A 7,817-nucleotide genomic window follows, 5' to 3' on the forward strand; every position below is an offset into this window, starting at 1 on the left:
GTGGGTACAGGTCTGCGTGACACCTGTGTGTGAGTACAGGTGTGCACGTGACACCTGTGTGTGGTTACACGCTTCTGGCAGCAGGATGGTGGTGCCATGGTGACACCGCAAGCAGCCCCTGAGTTGACTCCCAACCCGGGCGCCTCTGCATCGTGTTTGTATGTTTCTCTCTCTGTTGTGCATGGATATCCTCCGGGTTCCCGTTTCCTCCCATGGCTAAACCCACGCACCTCGTGAAACTGCTATCGGACAAACAACATCCCCAATGGTGACATTCCCTTCAAATCTCTCAACCGGGATCTCACAGCAACAGAAACAACGCCCCCCCCCCCCTACTGCTGTGTCAAAACTGGCAGAACCCTCATAATAATAATAGTTAAATTTATAACGCGTGCAAATTTGCAGACGTAGTGGCCGCAACTCAGAGGCGCGGAGCCAAGCTCAGAGTCGCTCGAAAGCATGATTGTAGAGGTGAGTTTTTAAGTCTCTCTTGAAGAAGGCAATTGAGGTGATGCTGCGAATGTGCAGAGGGATATCGTTCCAGACTGTTGGGGCTGCCACCGAGAAGCGGCGCATAGACGTGGCCATCCTGGATCTTAGTATCAAGAGGAGGGCGTGAGTCGCGCTGCGCAGGCATCATGAACGCGAGTCTTGAGACTCTATGAGGCTCTCCCAGGAGAACACGCGGAGTAACACGCGTGTCTGTGGCTACGTACGCGTGTGTGGTGTGTCGGTACACGTGGGGTCAACCACACGGAGCCAAATCGTACTCAAGCCGTTTTATTTTCAAACATTGGTGGTTAGTCGCCTCGTTACTCGACGATGGCTACTACCACGAATACGGCTCCCGTTAACTTCGCTCAATTCCTCCTCCCATGTCGAGGACTCGGTCAGCGCGACGCTGGTGTCGATCGCGCCGCGTTTGTCCACCACAACAACCACCCACTCGACCACCACACTGCAGGTCAAAACAAAGATCCCCTGTATAGCCTTAAGACTGTTAGGCCCAAGTGCTGCTGGCAAGTAGCACCTACAAAGGCCGCAACCGGCCACCTTTGGCCACGGTTGTGAAATGTTAACTACCTCGCCTGGTATACAGGTGCTCATGGGTTCCATCCCGAAGCTGACACCTGTATATTTGAGTTTGCACGTTCTCTCTCACAGTGCTCACGCGGATTTGTCCTCCGGGTCCTCAGATTTTTCCCTCCACATTTAGGATATTTGGCTGCTATGAAATTCCACCGCCTCTGTTGAGCTGCCATTTGGGGCAAGGTCGCTTCTGAAAAAGAGCTGTTTAGCTCTGTGGGCCTTACCTGGTAAAATATCAAATAGTTTAGTTTCACACACCACATTCCGCGTATCACATCAAGCATCACATTGGCAATGACCTCCGTGCGCCTCTAGATGGGGCCCTTGGCACAGACTCCACACGTGGATTCACAGCTCAGTCACGGGCTCTCTCCGTCGCTCCATCTCCGCTGTGGACGTACTCTGGAACGCGTTCCACTCCAAGCCGCGATCACCGGCCACGATTGTCCTTCTCCTGTCCACGAACAGAGGCACATGCACAATAAGACAAAGATCCCCCATGCAGGCTACACAGACTGCTGGAGAAATTGCTGTCAGCAAGCACCGATGAAAGCCAGCATATACACACTCATACATCCATCCAAAGACAAAGATGCCCCCTATAACCTTAACAGACTATTGGGGCAAGTGCTATCAGCAAGCATTTATGAAGGCCAGCACGGCACACGAGGGGGTGGGTGGTCAGAACCGCGCCCGGGCGCTTTTGTCTCCCCAGTGACGATGTTTGCACACTGCACCAGGTACTCATGGGAGGCTGAGTCGACCTAGAGGAAGCCGAGGACCGTTTCAGATAATAGTCACCGGTGTTGGCCGTGAACGGGAATCGAACCCAGGTTGCCGGGTTCGTAGCGCAGCGTGCTAGACTACCGCTCCCCACACAAACACACGGCCATACATCCACACACACAAACAGTCATAACAACCACCGGCGGTGACATCACCACACGCTTGTGCCATGCTAGGTGTGGTTTGAGGCAATGTTAAGTGTCATTGGCCTGCTGTCCAAGGCAGCAGGAGGTCACGGAACAGACCCGAGTGCCATCGGTTGACCGACGGTTAACTGTGCATTAGCCGCACGGCGCTCCGCTCGTTGTTGTGAACACTGCTCTTCTGCCCTCCGTTATTTCTGAAGGGAGACTGCCTCGAACTCCCCAGTAGCGTCCTCCACATATGCCGATCTTGACGCAGCTGGTACCGGTCATCGGCAAGTCCAATTAACTCCACATCCTGTACCGCATAAGTCCATCTCTTCTCTCGCCCCGTGCCGCGCCCGTTCAATTACCATTAAATCGCACCTAAAAGAACCCTACGTACACGTGCGCATGCAAACACACGCGCAACCAGACACGCACACACATTCCTGCGGTGGAGAGAGAATGAGACCGGGATGAGAAAACAGGCTTGCGGGAAACGGTTTGGCACGAACGCGCACATAAACCATTCACTAAAGGCACACATGTCCATCACCACACACGCACACACATTCACTAAGCACACACTCATACACAAAGATCCTCCCGTATAGCTCTAACAGACTGTTGGGGCAAGTGAACGCCCGGCCACCTTTGTCTCCCTAGTACTGTTGCTTACAAACCACACCCAGGTAGTATTTAAGGTTGAGTCTACCTAGGGGATGCCCATGACAGGTGCAGATACATGCCACCGATGTTGTTCGTGGGCAGGAATCGAACTGAGATCGCCGGGTTTGGAACAGTGCGCAAACCACTGTGCCACCATTCAACGATGAACCACCACACAAACCCAATAACCACTCGCACCACTAACCACACACACACACACACACAAACCACCCACACACACCACACACACACAAACCATTAACCACAAACCACCCACACACACACCACACACACCCAAACCATTAACCACACACCACTAACCACCCACACACACACAAACCACCCACACACACAACCGCGCACACACACACCACTAACCGCCCACACAATCCACTAACCGCACACACACACACAAACCACCCACACAACCCACTAACCACACAACCGCCGTTTGCCAATACGTGAGCGGTCACGTCTGAAACCTGCCCGCACCGTCACACTTGCCGTGCCGGGAGATGGAATCGAACCCGAGTGCTCTGGGTTGCGAGTGCAGCGCACCACCACGGTGTCCATGCCCCTCTATTCCAGTCTGTGGCTCTCCGTGCGAGTCACCATTCCCCCCCACTGTGACAGCTGCCACCCCAGGTCTCAGCTAAGAAGAAGCTCGACTCGTCCGTGTTGACCGCTCCAAGACGTGATCCGTGTGCGCGGCAAAACGTCAAAGTGCAAATGTAATTGTTCAACACCATCTATTTCATTGAGTGTCTTTTTAGTAAACAACAACAACAAACTGTGCACCGTGTCGAGATGGAACGTTTTGCCGGTGCCGATATTGTCTCGTGGCAGAGTTGCCCTTGATAAACAGCGTCCCTAGCTCAATGGGCTCGACTCACGTGAAGCACTTCTCGTTCTTAAACTCTCCCATTTCACTGGGCCCCCCCCCCACGCCATGCGGAGAGCGGCATGGACGCCACGCCAGAGACAGTACGGCAGGTAGCCCGGCGTCACACCGCGTGACCCGGCGTCACACCGCGTGACCCGGCGTCACACCGCGTGACCCGGCGTCACACCGCGTGACCCGGCGTCACACCGCGTGACCCGGCGTCACACCGCGTGACCCGGCGTCACCCCGCGTCACCCGGCGTCACACCGAGTCTTGACACTCGGGGGCAGTGACGCAGCGCAGCGGTGGCGCGATCGCCGCTCGTTGCCAAGGTTCGTGGTTCGAATGCAACGGCCCCACTGGTTAATGCTGCGGTTGTAAAACCATCACACAGTGCTCCACTCGCAGTGGACGATAAAGATTCCCATGACATCATTCGCAAGTGCAGGCCATTGTGTGCCGGCGACAAGAATCCAACGTTTTCCCGCAAACTGAGATTACACAGGAATGGCAATCACTCACTCCCCCCCTATTGCGGCCACTTGGCAGGACCCTCCTTAAAAGAGTCATGAGACTCCATGAGGCTCTCCCTGGGTGAAAAATCGTCGCGTCTGGTCACGGATCCTGTTACAATCACCATGCGACTTGGAGAGCAGCAACCACCACCACGTCACCACACTCGCTCACTCGGGAACAGCACCCATAAATCACTTGCTCACCTTAAATTTCGACTTGCTCACCTTCATACACATTCAAAACAAAGACTAATATTCCCCGTATAGCCTCAACAGACTGTTGGGGAAAGTGCTGTTAGCGAATAGTACCTATGAAGGCCGGCACGGCACACGAGGGGATGGATGGCCAGCACTACGCCCCGACGCCTTTGTCTCCCAGGTGGTGATGTTTACACATCGCACTAATTTGAGGCCGAGTCGACCTAGGGGAGGCCCAGGACCCGTTCAGATAACCGACACTGGTATTGGAAATGAGCGAGAAGCGAATTCGGATGCCCGGGTTCGTAGCGCAGCGCGCTAACCGCTACACTACCGCTCCCCTCGTTCAACCCACACACACACTCAACAAACACAACACACAACAGCCTCGCCATGAAGTTGCCGGCGATGTCACCACATCACTTGTACCAGGCTAGGTGCATTGTGAGGCCATCACGTGACGCGAAGACGACGGCTCGCTTCTCTGGCGGGTCACGGGACAGACCCAGGTGCAATGGGTTAAATGAGATGTCTGACAAACTCAACTCACGCACAGGCGCCATGCGTAACCGCAGGAGTAACAGCACGCAAGCATCCACGCCCGCAGTGGGAATGCCTGTGGTGAGCACCCACAAGTTTCGATCTGCCCACTCCCCAGACAGCAACAACAAGAATGTGCTCAAGGGCACGTGGGTGAGCGTGCGGAGGCTGGGTGTGTGTACCTGGGTGAGCAGGTGCGAGAGTAACTGGATGTGTACAGGTTTGTGTACCTGAGGGAGCAGGTGAAAATACCTGGGTGCACAGACTTGCACACACACACCCAGATCTACCCCTGTGGATGTGTGTACCTCAGTACACGCGTGTGTGTGTATATACCTGGCTCACAAATACACAGACACACACACACACCTGTGCATGCGTCTATCTCTATACATCTGTGTGTACACGTGCATGTGTGTGTGTACACGTGTGTGTGCGGCCTTCATAGGTGCTCGCTAACAGCACTTGCCCGAACAGTCTGTTAAGGCTATACGGGGATCTTTGTCTTTGTTGTGTGTGTACACGTGTGTGTGTACACGTGTGTGTGTACACGTGTGTGTGTACACGTGTGTGTGTACACGTGTATGTGCGTGCGTGTGCACGTGTTGGGCCACCTACCCCCCTCGTGTGCTTTTCCGTCCTTCGCATGTGCTATTCGCAAACAGAACATGCCCCCAACAGTCTGTTAAAGGTTATACGGGCGAAGTTTGTACACATGCGCGTGCATGTGTACGTGCGTGTGTGCCAGTGTGAATATGCCTGCCTGGGGGTCCCCTTGCTGAACCCGAGACCCCCCTCACCAGGGCACGGGCGTGACGAGGTGTTCTCCCCATGGTAGCGTGGATTTTTCTAGGTCCTCCGGTTTTTCCCTCCACATTAAACAAAAAAACACGTGCTTTTGTGGTGTATTTGTCTGCTCGACAATCCCACATAAGCCACTTCATTGGGCAGGTCGCCTCCGAAAGAGAGCCATATAGCCCCGTAACCCAGATTCTCAACAGCTGGGATATGTGACTGTGGTCTCAAAAACAACCCTAAATGCACAATAAACCCGGTTAAATTAATAAATAAATGCCGGTTATTACCGATTTGCCGCACACACAGACCACGGGCTCTCGAGCAGTAAATACAATTGACTCGTTCACCTTTTTATCCGAGACTCCAGCAGCAGCCGTTACAACGTGGGGGGGGGGGGGGGTGAGCAGTATAGACCCACCGACTCACACAGAGACCCATAGACTCACACACAGACCCATAGACTCACACAGAGACCCACCCGACTCACACAGAGACTCATAGACTTACGCACAAACACCCATAGACTTACTCACACAGAGACCCATAGACTCACTCACACAGAGACCCATAGACTCACTCGCACAGAGACCCAAAGACTCACTCACACAGAGACCCATAGACTTACTCACACAGAGACCCATAAACTTACTCAGACAGAGCCATATATGCTTACTTACAGAGACCCATAGACTTACCCACACAGAGACCCATAGACTCATCACACAGAGACCCATAGACTTACTCACAGAGACCCATAGACTTACTCACACGGAGACCCATAGACTCATCACACAGAGACCCATAGACTTACTCACACGGAGACCCATAGACTTACTCACACGGAGACCCATAAACTTACTCACACAGAGACCCATAGACGTACCCACACAGAGACCCATAGACTTACCCACACAGAGACCCATAGACTTACCCACACAGAGACCCATAGACTTACTCACATACATAGCCATAGACTTACTCACACATAAACCCATATACTTACTCACACAGAGACCCATAGACTTACTCACAGAGACCCATAGACCTACTCACACACAGACCCATAAACTTACGCACACAGAGACCCACAGACTTAGAGGGACACTGGGGTAGTGGAGCACGCTGCCCTTGCGATCCAGAGGTCACTGTGCTCAATTCCATCTCCCGGCACGGCAGGTGAAACATTGGGGACAGGTTTCTTAAAATCCATTGCATTCGTTGCTAAAATCCCACTGGCATCTGCCTTCATCCAGCAGTGGAGTGCGCATGGCTGGTGATGGGAGAAAGTGACAGATTGTGGCAAACACACTTTTAGAATAAAAACGTTGTATCATGGGTGGATACGCTCACACACCGTGCATAACACACACACACAAAGCACCACACACCTCACACGCCACACAGGCACACCTCATACACCCCCCCCCTCCCCCGCGTGTGTGTGGAGTGGGTGTCACACCCAGACACACGCATCACACCCACCAATGTACACATATCTCATTCACAAAGTTCATGCATAGACACCTCCACGTACACACACACACCCGATGCAGAGAAATATCACCCATACAGCCTTTCCCAGACTCTTCGTGGTATACGTTCTGTTAGCGATGATCTATTACGAGTACAAAACCCCCCAATGCACGCAATGCACACGCCACACACACACCCAACTCATCACACACACACACACCACGCAGCACAACATTCATGCATGCACACCTCATCCACCCCTCCGAACACCGTGCATAACCCCATTATCAAACGCACCTTTGCACTCACCTTTACCTGCAGTGTCCGCTGTACGCGGGGAGGGGTCGTGGTCACATTTCACCTGCTCCGTCCGACCCCTGTGCATCCTTCTCCTGTTGCACAGAGGACACAGGAGCTCTGTGGGAACCCAGTCATACTACGGTTAGACCCCCGGTTAGACCTCGACACCGTGGCTAGGATCCTCTTAACATCACCACCTTCCCGCTTCACAAACTCCCTCGTTGTGCGGGCGAGCGGCCGCGTTGCCTCTATATGTCGGCCCTGACCAGACTAAGTCGTCCGGATAGGAAGGGGTGGCCAAGTCCCTGCAGCCAAAGTTACCCAATACTCGGCACCCCCGGCACACAGACCACAATACCCCCCCCCCTCCCCGTGAAGGGTTGACTTGGTTTCTCCCAATGCAAACTCTCTGCCCCGGAAAGTGCAAACTCAAAGCCTAGG

General features: G+C 53.6%; 1 long non-coding RNA gene across 1 annotated transcript; it reads right to left on the reverse strand.

The window, feature by feature from the left end:
* Window positions 1-764: 764 nt before the first annotated feature.
* LOC144728094 (uncharacterized) lies at window positions 765-7,604 on the reverse strand. The gene is made up of 2 exons (XR_013587480.1): window positions 7,386-7,604; window positions 765-1,543 (listed from the first exon to the last, which is right to left on the reverse strand). It is a non-coding gene; the product is annotated as an uncharacterized LOC144728094 (long non-coding RNA).
* Between the last annotated feature and the right edge of the window lie 213 nt (window positions 7,605-7,817).

This window comes from Lampetra planeri, chromosome 27 (assembly GCF_965212315.1).
Source record: "Lampetra planeri chromosome 27, kcLamPlan1.2.h2, whole genome shotgun sequence".
Lineage (NCBI taxonomy): Eukaryota > Metazoa > Chordata > Hyperoartia > Petromyzontiformes > Petromyzontidae > Lampetra > Lampetra planeri.